This window comes from Gouania willdenowi, chromosome 4 (assembly GCF_900634775.1).
Source record: "Gouania willdenowi chromosome 4, fGouWil2.1, whole genome shotgun sequence".
Taxonomy (NCBI): domain Eukaryota; kingdom Metazoa; phylum Chordata; class Actinopteri; order Blenniiformes; family Gobiesocidae; genus Gouania; species Gouania willdenowi.
This window is the reverse complement of record NC_041047.1, coordinates 35,889,752-35,908,946: the sequence shown is the minus strand read 5'-3', so window position 1 is coordinate 35,908,946 and position 19,195 is coordinate 35,889,752. Positions and strand designations below refer to the sequence as shown.

At 37.6% G+C, this 19,195-nt stretch overlaps 1 long non-coding RNA gene across 1 annotated transcript; it reads right to left on the bottom strand.

The window, feature by feature from the left end:
• Window positions 1-671: 671 nt before the first annotated feature.
• Window positions 672-18,688, bottom strand: LOC114462531 (uncharacterized). Its single transcript, XR_003673963.1, has 3 exons — window positions 18,563-18,688; window positions 14,548-14,553; window positions 672-692 (listed from the first exon to the last, which is right to left on the bottom strand). It is a non-coding gene; the product is annotated as an uncharacterized LOC114462531 (long non-coding RNA).
• Window positions 18,689-19,195: the final 507 nt, after the last annotated feature.

The window sequence follows — 19,195 nt, the reverse complement described above, 5'->3', positions numbered from 1 at the left end:
GCAACAACAGTTAGACACTATATCTGATTTGGATTTATTTTGGATTTTAAAAACCAGTGATGTCATTGCTTTATATCCTATTTTATCTTTGCATGCATCACTATGAAATAATAAAAACAAAACAACAATATTTTTTTATTGTGCTGAATATACATCAATTAGTGACATAATGAAATATATTATTTGTGGTCAGTATTGAGCTGTTTGGGGATTATTTTATGAAAACTCTTTCTACTTTTGTTCAGGTCTAAACTGTTATAACCTAAAGAATCACTGTATGCTGATGGATGAACAAAATCACATTAAAACCTTAAGAATAAAGTGGATATCATCTTATAGGCTATACTGTATGATCTAAATGTAATATTTGATTTGGTTTCATTTAGAAATGTAACGATTCACTCAACTCCTGATACGATTCGATTCACGATTTATTTTGCAGAATCGGACACAAATGACTGAAAAATTCCTTAACTTTTTTTGGGAAACTACTGTACGATTTTCCTTTTATATTTCATTGTCAAAATAATCCCTTGATGTACTATTCAAAACAATGCAATTTAACTACAGATAAATCTTGAATGAAATAAATAAAGGATTAAGACAAATGAAGAAGAAGCCTATTAATTTAAATGCTGGTTCTGTAACAATGCAAAACTGCATTATAGTTATTTTTCTTTTTAAAAGTGCAACTGAAAATGTATTTTGTGCCTAAACAATTGGACTTTAAAAAAAAAAAACAGTCATTTCACTGTATTTAGGTCAGATATTTGTTTGGACCAGCAGAGGGCGCTGGTAACCCAGTGGCCGGTTGGCATGCAGATATTCTTGCAGTGAAGAGAGATGCTATGTGCTAAAGGGGTAAGGAATCATTTATGAACATGTTAAAGAGTAGAAGGCGGCCAGAAAGAGAGTAGTAGGTGATTCCGCCTGCCGCCTACACTTTTAAACAAGAGAAGGATACATATATAGCGCCTTCTGCTGTTTAAAGAAAGTACTGCCATTCAATTTTCAGAATATCGATGTGAACCGTGATACCTATAAATCGATTTTTAACTGCCTTACGATTAATCGTTACAACCCTAGTTTCATTACATTTTGGGCCTGAAATCCACCCATCTCATGGATCTTTTTTTTAATTTATTTATTTTTTATCAAAGTGATATTTTTAGTAATACTAAAAAAGTTATGAAAAACCCAAACTAAAGGTTTGATCTGGATAAAAGCCGAGATTAATCAAATTACATAATCCATTTTTGTCTTTTGAAAAACAAATTATCAAGATTTGATTCAATCTGTCATCCAGAATCTGAGCTGATTACTTTTGAAAAACTGGGCTTTGATGATATTCAAAAGTAGTTCAGATTGGACCAAATACGCTAATTTACCATTGCTAGTGTCAGATCCTGAACTGGATTCATTAGAACCCTCCTTTTATCTCTGGACCAGTATTTGATCCCAATTTGTCCTGATTATTGATGACTTTTACACCCACGAGATGTTGAGTTACAGAGCGTTGCAGGTGTAAATGAGAGCAGTTTGACTCTTTTCTGACTATTTATGAAAAGATCAAAGATCTGCACATCAGACTGGGTGCAATGGTTAGATTTAGTGCAGTTTTTCATGTAGTTTGGGAGAACTTCAAGGATCCTTTAATCATGTTCTGACCTCACAAGACCGATTTATAGCTTTCTAAAGGTACGAGGCCAGTTTGCTCTTAAAATACCACTTTATTGTGATTCCAATTTAACTACATTCACCATTTAATAATAATAATAATAATAATAATAATAATAATAATAATAATAATAATAATAATAATAATAATAATAATGTATTGGGTTTTATATAGCACTCATTTGTCATGCCCATCATTTACCAGTTGAAAATAATTGTTCCTACTTTTAAAACACATTTTATTTCTGATTAAAACAAGGATTTACATCTTTAAGATTGATAACAGTGGATATTATTCAGAGATTTTGGGTGATTTTTGGGGTCCATCCATAAAGTCAGTAAAATGGTCCATTGTTCTATGAATCTGTGATAACCACATTTATTTATTCATCTGAATAATATCCACTGTTATCCAGGAACGTTTATTATTATTATTATTATAGTCATCTTAAAGATGGAAATCATTGTTTTAATCACAAATAAATTTGGTTAAAAGTTGCAAATTAGAGTGGACAAAAACAGACAGAAAAAGTGGTAAAAGTGTCAATATTGGAAAAGTTAGTTTTAACTGGCAAATAATGGGCATGACAAATGGTCAATGTGGTTAATTTGGCAAAAATAAATAAATAATGAAATATGGTGAAAATAGGTTAAAGACAATAATGGGTCAATATATGTGACATTAGATAGAAAAGTGGTGGAAAGGGTTTATAAGTGCTGAACATGTCTTAAAAGTGGAAAAAATGTGCAGAAAAGTCATTGAAATGTGATGTAGAAGTGTCAGAATTGGGGGAAATGTAGCAAAAATGCATTAAAAGGAGCAAAAATAAGGCAAGAAAATGTGACAAAGTAATTTAGAATATGGCAAGTTTGGTGTAGTTGCAGAAAAAGAAGGGGGGGAAAAGCAAAAATTGGCTCAAATTGTTTAGAAATTATTCCTAGATTCTTGAAGTGTCAAGACCTCAAATGGGGTCCTGCCCCATGGTTGAGAACCCCTGCACTAGAGGGTAGTCACAGAGGTAATGCATGGAGGCTCCTGACTACTACTCTATTTATATTCTAGTTTCCAATGTTGTCACACTGTGTTTTTTTAAATTTTTATTTACGTACCCCTGGAGGTACCCGTACCCCTATGACCTCCTAGAATGTAGAATAACTCAGTTGGATTCTCACAAATCTTTGCAGGATAAGGGTGTGCAGAAGATGATACAAGTCTTAGAGAAAATATACAAAGAGGACTCAGAGGAGGACTAATGAGGAAACCGGGCGACATCCCTGCGTGAGCACTTACGCTGATGATGAGCTGCAATTACACTTTAATTATATCTGTGGGGCATTTTTCTCTCACAACAACAATCCTCCTCCTCCTAGATTAAGTCAGCGGGTATTTTAAACCATTTGTTGTGAAGCTTCTGCCCCCCTCCTCCAAAAAAAAGTCCACCAATTACTATTGAGCCTGGCGTCAGCACCCATGGGTGGACTGTGGACTGGATCTGGACCTGTGGTGGTAATCAAAGGGTGGATTGTGGACTGGATCTGGACCTGTGGTGGTAATCAAAGGGTGGATTGTGGACTGGATCTGGACCTGTGGTGGTAATCAAAGGGTGGATTGTGGACTGGATCTGGACCTGTGGTGGTAATCAAAGGCCTGGTGTGTGATTGGCTGTAATTGGAACAAGTGTTTTTATATTCCTGTTAAAGGGCACTGCTTGACTTTGACGGCTGCTTTGTACACAGCCTCAGCTCTGAGACAACACTGGCGCTGGCTCTAGCTCCCCCCCACCCTCCTACACCCTCCATCCTGTGCCCACGGGGTGAGGAAGCCTTGTCACTTATTAAGGAGGCTGTTGCCATGAAGTGACAGATGTCCTGATGTGATCTGTCTGCATCTTTGGCCTCCATCTGTCTTGTTAGTACACATAGTTAGGGATGGTGTGAAAAGAAAAAAGCTGTTGTTCCCTCATATATACGTTAAACACATTGGAAGCTGCTGTGTTTCTGGGAATCTGCCTCCCCTCCCTCCCCCTCCCTCCACATCTCTTCTTTTTCCACCTCTTGCTACTTCAAGGTTCCCCTGCCTCTGCGGCCCCTGATGTTCAGGGTTCAGTGCCACTGAACCGTCTCCAAATCTCCATTTTTACACTCTTTCTCTGTTACTCTGCTTGGCAAAAAAGAAGATTAGGGGCCTGGGTCCTGGGGTGCGCATCCCACCTTTCTCTTGTCCTCACACCCTCCTCCTCCTCCTCCTCCTCTTCCTCCTCTTCCTCGCCCATCCTGGGAGATTCAAATCCTTTTAGCTTCTTCCTCAGGTAAAATTGCCAAGGACCTTGTGAGCCCAAGGTTCCCCTGGAGGTAAAATCTATAATGGAGTTTTGATATGAGCAGGAGCAGCCTTGAAAATGGACTTCTTTAACTAGCCGGCTGCCTCGCTGAAGGTCAACAATACTCCAGGTTGATGCAGCGTGCCACGACGGTGTCAGTAAAAAGCTAGAACAAAGAAACAGTTTTACAGCAAGAGAAAGCGATGTGTGGATATATAGCGCCGTAAGTTTGGAAACAGTCAGAGCAAAGGAAGGAGGGAGGGGGTTTGGCTAAAAATGTCTCTTTTTGATGTGATTATTTTCAGCTTCATTCATAACCTATAGTTAGTTACACGTACAATTGTTGTTGCTATAGGTAACAGAGTCACGTCTTTCTTTATTTTACTTTTATATCAGAAATACCTTTAAACACATGAAAACTTTGTTTGGTTCTGGTGTTATTTTCAATATTTGGTATAATTTTTTCTCATTTTGTGTATTTTTCCTCTTATTTTGTGTTTTCTGTATTTTCTGTGTCATTTTGTGTGTTTCCGGTGTTATTTTCAAATTTTTTTCCTCATATTGTGTATATTTTTCTCTCATTTTGTGTTTTTTTTGTTTATTTATTTTTTGTACATTTGTCTGTTGTACAAACATTACACGAGTTGTCATTATTCACTGCAGATCATGAAATACCAAACAAAACAAACTGGGTTATCTTTTATTATTATCCATTATTGTTCATTTGACTTTTCTTGTTTAGGTAAAATTCCCTGACAGGAAGACAGAGGGAGACAAAGGTTCATATTTGAAGAGAATGTGCACCAACATCTGTTCAGAGGATGTGATGATGGGCTTTGTGTGTTGAATTAAAAGAGGCTTCGATCTGAAAATGTACTGATTATGAAACACACTACTGTAAATTAAGCTTCTACATTTGGTCCATATATACACGGTAACCAGACGTGGTTACAGAGGAGTTTCTGCATTTCCTGTCATGAAGATTAGATTCACAAAGATTCACAAACTGTGTCAAAGAAATGTAAAATAAATGTTCAAAAAGATTAAATTAAGGACTTAGTTAATAAGAATTAGCCAGGATAAACATGGAGGATGAAACAATCAACTCAGGGATTAGTATTAGGACTTTTCACAGTATTATAATAATAATAATAATAATAATAATAATAATAATAATAATAATAATAATAAAACAGTTTTATATAGCGCTTGAAAAACCTTAAAGACACTTTACAGGAATATTGAATACACTTTGATACACTGAACCACTCTGTGATACCCTGTTACACACTGTGATACACTGTTACACAATGTTACACACTGTAACACTCTGTGATGCACTGTTACACACTGTTACACACTGTAACACTCTGTGATACACTGTTACACACTGTAACACTCTGTGATACCCTGTAACACACTGTAACACACTGTGATACACTGTAACACTCTGTGATACACTGTAACACTCTGTGATACACTGTTACACACTGTAACACTCTGTGATACACTGTAACACTCTGTGATACACTGTTACACACTGTAACACACTGTGATACACTGTAACACTCTGTGATACCCTGTAACACACTGTTACACACTGTTACACTCTGTAACACTCTGTGATACACTGTTACACACTGTAACACACTGTGATACACTGTAACACACTCTGTGATACACTGTTACACCCTGTGATACACTGTTACACACTGTAACACACTGTGATACACTGTTACACACTGTGATACACTGTTACACACTGTAACACACTGTGATACACTGTAACACACTGTGATACACTTTTAGACACTGTGATACACAGTTACACACTGTTACACACTGTGATACACTATGACACACTGTGATACACTTTTACACACTGTGATACACAGTTACACACTGTAACACTCTGTGATACACTGTTACACACTGTGATACACTGTTACACACTGTAACACACTGTGATACACTTTTACACACTGTGATACACAGTTACACACTGTAACACACTGTGATACACAGTTACACATTGTAACACACTGTGATACACTTTTACACACTGTGATACACAGTTACACATTGTAACACACTGTGATACACTGTTACACACTGTAACACACTGCGATACACTGTTACACACTGTGATATACTGTTACACACTGTAACACACTGTGATACACTGTTACACACTGTTACACACTGTGATATACTGTTACACACTGTAACACACTGTGATACACTGTTACACACTGTTACACACTGTAACACTCTGTGATACACTGTAACACACTGTGATACACTGTTAGACACTGTGATACACTGTTACACACTGTAACACACTGTGATACACTGTTACACACTGTAACACACTGTGATACACTGTTAGACACTGTGATACACTGTTACACACTGTAACACTCTGTGATACACTGTTACACACTGTGATACACTGTTACACACTGTAACACACTTTGATACACTGTGATACACTGTTTCACACTGTGATTCACTTTTACACACTGTGATACACAGTTACACACTGTAACACACTGTGATACACTGTAACACACTGTGATACACTGTTACACACTGTGACACACTGTGACACACTGTAACACACTGTAACACACTAACACTGTGATACACTGTTACACACTGTGATACACTGTTACACACTGTGACACACTGTGACACACTGTAACACACTGTAACACACTTTGATACACTGAGATACACACAATAACACACTGTAACACAGTGTGATACACTGAGATACACACGATTACACACTGTAACACAGTGTGATACACATGATAACACACTGTAACACACACGATTACACACTGTAACACAGTGTGATACACATGATAACACACTGTAACACACACGATTACACACTGTAACACACTGACCAGTAGGAAATTCCAGTGTAGAAAAGGCATAATTTCTGATACAGACTAAAATGTATTTGAATATTATTGAATATTTAAATTGATCACAATTCCTCTTGTTCCTGATCTTTTGCTTCATCTAAGTCGTGAATGAAACACGTGTGTGAATCTGGTGAATAATGGTAAAAAGCAGCGTTGGTTATTGGAGCAGCAGCTACTGACAGATGCTGCAGATGTGCAGCCAGGAGAGTGACACACTTGGAGAATTAGGAGTTTCACACAAATATGCCTCATTACCACTTTATTGATGTACCCTCTGCTGACTCTCAATTATTCATCAGCCACTCTGAAAACTGTTTGCTCTGCCTGGATTCACGCTCCCTATCAAAACAGGAATCACATCCCTGCCGCAGCCGTAATCTCACTTAATCAGCATCATTTAATGCACTTAGCCGCGCTTTCACATTTAAATAAAAACACAGGCGCCGTCTGCCCCACTTCTCATCGATGGTGGGTTTGTCAAACTGATGCAATTGGTCATTACCTCACATCAGCCGTAATCCTGGCTGACAGTTGGATTCCAGCGTTGACAGCCTCAAACTTGTTGAGTTTTCTCTAAATACTTGCCACTGCAATGAGTTAAACATCCCCCGGAGGCACTGCAGAGTTTTTCCTTTTGAACAAACACCCGAGGGACGCTAAGCTGAGACTGCACCAGGAGCTGGAGGTCTTACGCAGAGGCCTGTTTGGCTTTATCTAATGCTACAATGGGTAATTTCTCCTGCCACTGCAAAGGGAGGGAGGGAGGGAGGGGGAGATAAGGGAGTATGTTTAAGAGAAAATCTTTATCCAAGCTTAATTTCCCATGCTTGAGCTGAGTGGAGGATCTTTTTTCTTTTTTTGCTGTAAATATCTCTTTTGTCAGATCCTACCTACCCATGGAAGACCCAGGGGCGGCTCCGAGAACACAGGCATCACCTAGATTCTCCTTCCGGCCCCAAAACGCAGAACGCACCCTCTCCTCTCCCCCTGTGTGTAGAAGAGACGAGCCAGCATTTTGGAAATCAAATCTCAGTTTGTCGCTGGAAAATTGGAGCAGATTAATTTCCTATATACAGTAATTGTTGAGCACTCTCATAAAACATAAAGAAGAATAAAATACTTTTCTTTTTTTTTGCTGTGACACAAAATGAGGCAGAATTCTGGGAACAGTGAACGACTCCTTCATTCCACCTCAAACATTCAGCAATAACACTCCATCTGATTCATTTACAATAACCTTGATGCAGTTACGCTTCCATTTAAAACACGGAGCACTAATCAAGACCTGTAAAATAACTAAAACACCCAACACATCCAATAATAGCAGAGGAAAGTGGTTTTACATGTGCTCAAAGCCAACCGACAAGAAGGAGAAGGAGAAAAGAGGTCATAATATATTTAATGGAAGGATTTTCACAACATCATGAATTGGTGTTAAACACAAAATATTAGCAGTGAAACGCAAATGAAGCTTATAACAAAGATAAGGTTTATGGGAATAATATTGATTTAAAGTGAAGTAAACATATGTTTATGTCAGGGTTGGGGTCAATTACATTTTTCAGTTACAATTACATCTTAAATTATCTGTTTTCAATTAAGACTCAAATACGATTAGAGTGACCTGCAAATGATTTAAAAATCTACTAAATGATCTAAAAATCAGGCTGAATGTTTCACTCCAATAGAAAACAATGGTATGTTTACAGACAGTGTGACATCATCAATCATGTGATTTAAAGATGGAGGAACACAGGCTCTAAAACTGTAAAGTAGTCCCATTTTAAAAATAAATGAAGTGAATATATGGTGCATAATAATGTGTTTTATCAAACATAGATCTACTAATAACGACATTTAGAAGATTTTAGGCCAAACTTGTAAAAACAATGGAGGATCCTTTTAAAATCTACTGTAATAACTCAACATGTGTCTACATGTAAGAACTGATGCTGTAGAAAAGAAATTCCTGCATTGAAGAAAATTCTTATTCTTGATGTTCTTTAATTATTTTAGGCAAACTGTGAAAAACACAGTTTTTTTCTTTTTTGAGTGTAAGTGTTTAGTTCAAAAAAGTACTAAGTCTTATTGTTCTTTTTAATACCATGGGTGACACATGACTGGGCAATCATATTTATTTAATGTAGAGATGTTGTTACAGTGCAGTCTGTCACACTTTTTTTGTTCTGTCCATATAAGTTGCAGTTTTATTGTTCCATGGACACAGACAACTTTCTTTAGGCTGTGATAATATTTCCTCTTAGCGTAGATGTTGACTCAGCTTCAGCCGTTGGAAAATAGTTGTTTATGTGGACGTATCTTTGTCAGTCCCATAGGAACAATAGGTAACACCTTACATTAAACTTTATACATAAAGGCTGACATTACGCTGTCATTATTATGAAATGAACACCTGTCATTAACATGAATAAAGTGTCATTAAGTGTTCGTTACCCGAACCCCACTAGATCCCTCCACCTAACCCAAAAATGCCATCATTGCTCCAAAGGTGTCATAACTTAACTAATGACACTTAGTGACCTTCTTCATGACACCTTATTCATGCTAATGACAGATCATGACAGCGTAATGTCAGCCTTATCTTTAAAACTTCAAGTAAAGTGTTCCTGAACAACCTATAGGAATAATTCACAGCGAACGCACACTTTAGTAACTATAGTTGCTGAAGTCGCTTGTGATGAGTCACTTAAACATTTTGCTAACTTCATAGCTTCATCTCTTCATCTACTGTACATGACGACCAGGAAGTGACGTAGGGACAAACTTGTTGCCGATTGGATGTCGCGACCCAGAGTCACTTGAAGTCGTTTGAAAAGCTCAAAATTTTCATCTTTGAGCGTCTTCCAGTGACTCAGATCTCATGATTGTGTCGCGTCACTTAACGTTATTTACCAGGAATTTGCAATGTTGCAATCGCAACTATTAATATAAATTCAGCCAATCTCCGCAAATTCTGCGAGGCTCCACAATTCTGTCCAATCACCGCAAATTTCGACAATTTTAACCAATCTGACTAAAGATTCCGATCAATTCTGCGGCAATAACGTGGCTGAAGTCCGTCCGCTCTGTGTGAGACACATCAACATCTGAAGCCATCAGCTGCCATCAGCCACCGGAGTCCCACGGTGTGAGCTGAATCACCATTTAATCTGGTTACAGACTGTGTCACAACAGCCAAACTGACACGTTCCAGCTAAATAACAGCAAACGTGTCTCATGAACGCTAGTGTTTAATGATCTCCTGCTGCTCTAGAAGGACTTTTAAATAGAATAACCTGATTAAACCTCTACTATTATATATGATCTATGATAGAGCTTCATTACAGGTACCGTGTAAAACGGTAACAGTGGACAATATCATTGGTGCTTGCGCCCCCTGGTGGTAACTCCATGCACACATTTACAAATCACTGAACACATGAGACTCTTCTGTAGCTAAAGTCATGAGTGCATTGATGAGATTTTCACAGGAAAATAATTATTTATTTGTTTTAGGATTGTTGTTGTTGTTTTTGTTTCAAAAACTTAAAGAAAATGATTCTTTGTAAAATTCTCTGCACTGGAAACCTTTAAAATGTGATGGAAATAATTCAAAGGTTATCAGGTTTTTTGGCAAATTGACCAGTTTCGGCAAAGTTATAGAAAAAAATAATAAAGCCTCAAAATGCTGCAACTTGTGCCGTAACTATCACAGAAATTGATCGAGAAATAATGGAGGGAATGATTTATATTGATTTTGAATGTACCTGTAATCTAATCACAGAGTCGCTGAAGCAGCTTTGGGTGTGAACGCACCTTAACAAAAGATAAGGTACCTTTTTACTTTTACTTGAATAACTTTATTATTTCACATTTTCTCAGACGTACAATGGTTTTTCTTGCTAAGCGGATATTTTGTGTGACTGGGGTCACCATCAAAATGCTTACGTTCCTTTTTCCTTCTCTTCATGTGATGAAAGTCTCCCTGGGGGGACGTACGATGGGGCTCTGCGGCCCTGAAACAACGAGAGTGTGGCTGGGTCTCTGAAGGCCGGGGGCCACTTTACAACAGGAGGAACTCAGGCAGGTACAGGGAGTGCACATCACTGCTGGGACAAAAGGAAAACACGAGGTGAGTGGAACCAGAGCTGAGGTGCAGATAGGAGGGGGGAGAACGCAGGCTAGGGTCCCACAGCGCCCCACCGGTGATGACCAGAGTGTCCATCAGCGAGGTCTCCCGGGTGTGCGGCTGAAACAGCAGCGCTGGCAGAAGCAGAAAACACACCCACCCTGGGAAAGTGCTTTTTTCCTCCCAGTGATGGATCGGGGCCTCGTACACAATGCGCTGGTGGAGAGAAATAAAGAGTGATGGGGGTTCAGGTCTGTCAGACAAACACTTCCACTTTACTCCTAGAATGCACTGAAATATTTACAACTTTGATATTTATTTCATTACGCCACACATTGGATGTGAGAACGGACACCAGACACACAAATGGAAGCGTGAGCAACAAAAGGGTTTAAAAGTTGCAACGTCGGACAAAGAAAAAGGCCAGAAATGTGATTTTAAACTGTTGGGAATGGGAGGGAAAGTTGGTATAGTGCATTTCCACAGTGGTCTTGTGTGTTTTCTTTCTTCACTGAATGATGGAAACACTGGAGCTGAGAGCTGTACGAGAACCAACCAATCAAGCAGGCACACTCGCCCCAACCTTGAGAGTCAACAGTATTGATTAAACTGCTGCATCCTCTCAAATCCATCTCCATTTCCTTTGAAGCTGAAAATCATCCTTGATATGTGCCAGCAGCTCACTTTGCATTGGGATTTCTTTCCTCTCCGTCTTTGGTTGCATTAATGAATGCATGCTACACCCCCTCCTCTAAATTAGCCCTCAGAATAGCTCGAACTCCAATTCCTGTATTTATGGAAGTAATAGGTTGGGAAAAAAAATCCTAAACTGAAATAATTATGCAGTCCAACACTTTGCTGTAGAGAATAAACTGCGAGAAACCTGATGAAATATGAATGCGCGTCGGGTGCAAAGAGAGTTAAATATTTACAATCGTGTGTTAGTCCACAACCGCAGTAAAGATGCTAGTCAACTGCAATAATTGCTTGATTGCACAAACTTTGCGCGTGATTCGCCTGGTGTTACACGAGTTAAGCGCGCTCTCTCCCTTTTCCTTTTTTTACACAAAAACATTAAATATAAATATTCCACACAGCCTGCACACCCCCGTGTGATTCTGTATACATTTCATTTTTCTGCCTAATGTAATCAGGCAGGTTGTTGCATTTTAAGCAGGAGTTAAGAAAGGGCACAATGCTGGGGGGGATGGTGATGGAGCCCCCCGCGGGACTGATCTTATATCAGGAGACTGTATATTTCTACACTAAAGAGGCTATTCAAACCCACCAATGCTGAATTATTAAAGACACCACTGTGTGTTTTTCAAAGCCTTGATTTAGCTTTTTTTGTGTTAACGGTGGGGATGTGTGTGTGCTGTGTTGTTGCTGATGGTGGGACCAGAGGTTGAGGACAGGTTGGGGTCAATTACATTTTTCAATTACAATTACGTTTTCAATTATCCATCTTCGATTACAACACAATTATGATTGTGGTGACCTGCATTTTTTTCCATTTAAAATGATTATTTTTCTCGTTAAAGTCAATTACAATTACGTTCTTAAAAAAAAAAAAAAAAACGTAACCTTCCTCTTGTGTTAGATTTTTGTTAGCATCGCTAATGCTAACAGGTAAGTTTGACCCATGTCTTAAATCAGCTTTAAAATACACTAAAAAATATTATCTATCATCTAATTTGTTTCTCATTTCTTAGTTGCCTTGTTAGGCTTCCTAATTAATTCAAATATTGGTATTAACATTTTTGGTGTGGGTCAGTATAACCCTCGATTTATTTATTTATTTTTTTATGGCAAACTTATCAAACCTCTTCAGCCCCAACAGACCCGCCGGCGGGGGCAGCTCCACCCTCTGTGACTCTCACTGTCTAAATGTTGTAAAGAATGAATGAAATCACACATTCTATACCTCTCTGTAATCCTGAAAAACCATAGAAGCTAAAACTGTAGCTAACCCACATTAACAGCACACACACCAGGCCATTATGTTCAAAGAGGGAAAAGTCGATAACTTGGCACACTCGTCCTTTTTCTACTGCTGAGTCACAAAATAAACACAAATCTCTATAACAAGAGCCTACATGAAACTACAGACTGAGCTGAATCCACTGATATACAGGTCAGGTATGTTACGTACCAAAACAACGCCACAAAATCAGAAAATACACCTCAAAAAAAGTCAGCAATGATGACAAATGGTATCTTATCTTTGTTGTTTCTAATCAAAAGTTGCTCCAATGGGCATAAAACTCCATATTTTGATAAATCCAAATCATGTAGTCAGATAAATACCACCCTTACACACATCTGAGCACTTATCAGTCTAGAAATCCGTCCAATGAGGCGCATAGCACTCGTGCGTAAATTGGCCTGTTCCTCATTTACCCAGCTCTGATTGGCTAGGGCTAAAGCCACTCCCATAGTGTTTGATATCACCAATTTCTACAGCTTTACAACACTGTGTCAATCATTCTGATTGGTCAAAGCATTGCTCAATAATACCCATGCGTAACAGCATCAAAAGTGGAATGGAAAATAGCATTACGCATGGCACCGCAGAGACGTGAATGAAAATAGATGGTTATTTAAATTGAAACACCTAGTGGTCAAACATAAAACTAATAATGATTGGAATCAATTTGACAGACATATTGCACTTAAACTTGTGGAAAACTTTTTTCACAGTTGTGGCACAGTAGGCTTTTGCCTGAATTTTTTGTAGTATATTTGACCTAATGTTTATTATTATCAATACATCAGTTCAATTATTTCTGCTTTTATAGCCTTCAATAATGAGAATTGACTTTATATTTGATGTAAATCTTTAGGGGTTTTTTTTGGGGCGGACTACAGATGTCTGTATTTAAAATATGATTTATTGTCACTCGGTATCATGTATTTCCAAAATGTTCCATCACCCATAACCACTAAGGGTCTAACTTCAATATGAACAAAAATACAAAAAAAAACTTTTCATTGTAGGTCATGTAGAAGCTTAGAAAAACGTTTTTTGTTGAAAAGTGGCTGTGGCCATTAAAGAGAAGTGACAGGTAGTGGGAAAAGTTGATACAGTATGTAACACATTTTTGTTTACTACATATGTGTGAGACATAGAACTGTAACATGGTTCACCAGGTTTCATTTAATGAAATTGTAATTGACAGTTTCTATAGAAAGTCAATTATCTGAACTCAGTTACATTTCAATTATGATTACTACAGTAACAGATTTTGTGTGCGTGTGTGCGTGTGCGTGTGCGTGTGCGTGTGTGCGTGTGCGCGTGCGTGTAGAGGGATGTGATCACAGGCTGGATTGTTGCTGTTTTTCATCCCTCATCTGCTAAAATGTCTTTTTACTTTGTAAACCAGCTTTTACTGCATTTCAGGAGCTATTTGTGTTGATGAAAAGGATTTATTTGCTGCCTTGGTATAAAAAAAAAACCCTGGCTATTCACCAGGTTGTTGAATACTTTCCCCTCAGATTGGCTTATAAATGTATCATCAGTGAAGCATAGCAGTGGGTCTCATGCCATAGTACAGGCCTGAAGCTAAGTGGCTAAAGCTGAGTGAGTGGGAAAGAGATCAAGAGACGGTAACCAATCTGTTCTGTAGGTTTTAAGACCTTAAAAGTGTGGAAATGGCTTCATCGATAGCTCTCTTGATTTGTAGATAGAGCACAGACTTGTTAACAACGTGTATGTTAATGACTCGTATTAGAGCTGATCAATCTACGGTGGAGCTTTCCCATCGCTTTGAAGTCAGTGCATTGATTGGTGAGAAAATAAGAGAATTAAACAATCAGCCCGCCCTTGTTTTCTAAGTAAGGACTTCACTAAAGCTTGGTCAATAAAACACAACAACAGCTTTACCAAATATCGGCACAGTCGTCAATTTAAACCAAGTGATTTGTGAACTAACGTAAAGAGATCGGGACACACTTTCATCCTGGTGCATAGGCGGAGTTTGAGATTGTTGCCAAGGGAGGGGCGAAAGAAAAAATGAAATTAAAAAATAAAGATTGTCTCTAGATTTGCACCAACCGCAATGTGTGTAACATATACAATAATGCAAAAATGATTAACAAAATTGACAAAAGTAACAAAATTGACAAAAGTAACAAAATTGACAAAAGTAACAGAATTGAAAATTTTGGTGACAAAAATGTGCGTTGACGCGTCATTTAATGTTGTAAATTCATGATAGAATATTTCTGCTTCATTTTGTGTCGCTTCACTATTTACATTGTGGAGAAGAATTGAGCAACAGAAGAAGAACCAACCTAAAGTCTCAAAAGTTTGGAACCATTTCCCTGAAAACATGTACTACACACCTGAGGTAGAAGTAACATCTGTGACATGAAACTAACAGTAATATGTTAGAATCAAATCACAGCAGAAAATTATTTTATGAAGAAAAAAAAATGAATGAAAGTGAATTTGGGAAAACTGGAATGAAAACTTTGGACCACTGGGGAGGGGCAATGCTCCCCCTGCCCCCGCAAACTCTGCATATGACCTGGTACAAATAGAGGTTTAATATTTAAATATTTGAAATACTTTTAGTTTAAATTAAAAGAAAACAGCTGATAGAAAACTACGATGGCATATTGAGGCCACAGTAAAATAATAATAATACAAAAAAAATCTTGGCACTACAAAATTAAAGTTATAATATTTCAAAAATAAAGTTGTAATTTCATGAGCAACAGAACAGACTCAAATTCCTTCTGAAAGAAAAATAAAAACCAACAAAAGAATAGAAATCAAAAGCAAAAAATGAAGAAAAGGACAGAAAAATATACAAAAACACAAAAACTGACAGAAAGATAGTCAAAACAACAACAAAAATAGAAAAAATTACTCCACAAACACAATATGACAAAACAATGCACATGATTACTTGCAAAACACACAGAATCACCCACAAAGTTAAAATAAAAATACACAGAACAAATTTGAAAACACAAAACAGCAACAAACGCACAAAAAGCAATGATAAAATAATTACATATTACTAAATAAATACAAAAACACACAAACTCTTCATTATTTCCTGTATTATTGCTCAGATTGGTCATTATTTTCAATGCTGATAAGAATGTTTATAATATTGGATCAGACGATCATATTTTTGTTGCCTATATATTTTTGTATAGTTCAAGGATGTCCAGAAGCGTAGGCGGCGGGTGGAATCACCTACTACTCTTAACTCATTGACGTCTATAGACGTCAATTACGTTTTTCAGTGGGAACGGGTGCAGTAAATCCTTATGCAACTTTCATGTAAAGATCTTACTTGTTATCTATGTTTTATTGAGCCAGCAGGTGGCAGCAGTGCTCTTTGGATGCCTGATCACAGGTAGCAGAAGAAGAAACTACTTCCTTTGATCTGTTCGTGATCTCAGACGAGTTTAGGACGATGGCGACGAGAGCAGGAGAAGATCGAGAGAGATCGGCAAAACGCGGAAAATCAAATAAGGAAAAATACAGGCAACTTACACTTAGCGGTGGTTCTCGTAGTAAGAGTGTTGGAGGAGATGATGGTGATCATGGTGGAGTAGGAGTATCAAGGAAGCAGACAGGTGTTCCACCTAAAAAAGCCGCCGACAAGCATGCTAAGGATGCTAACCCCCCGACAGAGTGCTGGTTGCAGGTAAAAATTCTTCTTTTGTAGTTTTTGCTTTTTTATAGAAGTTCTGCTTGATATGTTTCTTTTTACAAAAAGATTTTTTTCTCTGTTTTTCTATGTTATAAAGCTAATAACTTTTTTTTCTCGTGATGAAAGTAAAGAGTCTAATCTTTCTTTTGGTGGTTTCTATGTTTACATAGTCATAGCGCACAATGTTCTGTGGGTCTTGAAAGATCAGTGAAAATCCCCTCCGGGGTCGGGGGGCATGCCCCCACTTGGTGTCGCGCGCAGTGTTTGGAATAATGGCGTTTAAAATACCAGCGTTAGGTAACAAATTATTTTTTTTTTTCAGTAACGGGGTAATTACTTTTTACGCCGTTACAACGCCGTTAACGTTAGTGAACGTTAAATACGGTGCGTTACATGCAATGATTGAATAAACTGATCTGAAAACATCATTGGCTTCATACACAGCTGTAGTGAGGAGGTGGGTTAAAAACAAAGTGAGAGATTATGATTGGCTAAGACAGCGTCATGTGTCATGGTAGCCAATCAGAGCCAGTGTTTTTACACATGTGCCAGCACACACACACACACACACACACACACACACACACACACACACACACACTACAGATTTGATTACTCAGCAGAGATGGTGGGCTTGGAGCAGTCTGATGAAAAGTTGTCATTTTTAAGGTGACGATACAAACACTACTTTATATTAATTATGGTCAAAGACAAGAACGTACATGTGAAGTGTTCATTATATCCAGGAGTGAAGACTTTGTCCACATCTGTTGTAAACAACTCTAATTTAATGAAGCACCTCACAACGACACACACATCTAAAAAAAAATCTGAATTCTTTGACATAGAGCAACTTTTTTTTTTGACAGTAACGCAAATAGTTACTTTCCTTGGTAATGAGTTACTTTTATTATAGAGTAATTCAGTTACTAACTCAAGTAGTGAGTAACTATAACTAATTACTTTTTTAAAGTAACGTTCCCAACACCGGTTGCGTGTCATCGGCGTGCAGCGGCAGCAACTCACCATGAGTTTTAACTTTCTACTTTTTTTTGTCTGGACATCTCTGATAGTTTTGTTTTCCTTAGAGACAAAACAATAGATGCACAAACACATTTTGTCTAATTTTGACTATTCTATATAATCATTAAAAAACATGTTGGTCTCTAAAAACTGTTTTTACTCCAGTTTAGCTCTAACAACAGAAAGGATTTTCCCACGAGACTAAACCTTACGATTATTGCAGGTTCTCCAATAAAGAGGTGCTGACATCAGCCGTTTCTGGCCATTATATTGTGCTATAGTCATAGTGAGTAAAATAATACACAAAGCTGTCATCACACATTCCCATTACTACCTACACAGACCCACAGAAATATATTCATCATGTAAAAGCAACCATAAAGTAAGTAATGCTCCTCCATGCACTGGTGCTGTTTTCCTCCTCCATCGGCGCTCGTGCACGTGCTCGTGCACTGTGAGGAGGTAAACAGGGCGTGTTTTCTATTCCAGGTGGAACGCTGATGCTGCCCACCAAACAGATGTCTCCTCTGAATTAGTTACCTCTGGATCCTCCCTGAGTGAATAACAGATCAGGGAAAACACACAAACTGTGTCCAATTCTGATTTATTCCTCCAGTCTGCAGCTCATGATTAGACGACAGGATGCAAATCAATGGCGTCTGTTTCTTATTCATAGACCATCCAGTCTGTGTGTATTATTGATCTGACTCTAGCAAAGATATCACCAATAAATAAATGATACGGCCTCGGATTAAAGGTGCTGTTACTGGTTTTTATTTCTTTCTGAAATTCACACCTTTGAACGGAAGCGTATTGCATTTACTTGAAAATAAATATATTTAAAAACTCTGTTTTTTCTGAATATTTATTCATTTTTGGTTTGTTTTTTGGGCTTTTTGTTCTTCTGTTTTATAGAAAAATCTTTTTCCTGTTTTTCGAACAATTCTTTTTCAGTTTTTCAGAGTAACTGTTTTTTCAGTTTGTTTGTCAATTTATTTATTTTTCTTCTGTTTGTCCGATTATTATTTTTTCTGTTTTTCTCAGTTTTGTGGTATATATTAAAATGATTATGGAGTGGCTGCCATCTTGTATATCCAATATGGCCGCCAGAAAATATGAAATTTTTCATCATTTTCAATGATCACGAGTGCTGTGATGGATATATACAGTAGTTGTCAATACTTTTGTTTTTGTCTACACTCAATACCCTATAGCGATGTTCAGGTTTACATATTAGCAAATTAATACCTATTATATAATTTCTATTCCGTGCATCATTAATGTATACAAGACAAGTGTGACATAAAATGGGGTTGAGGGGTGGGAAAAATGTAACCCCAATATTTCTGGCTTATTTGAACAAAAACAACCTGAATAAAATCAGTTTTAACAACAGAAATGTCCACAAAATGACACACTGCACCAGACTAGGATGGG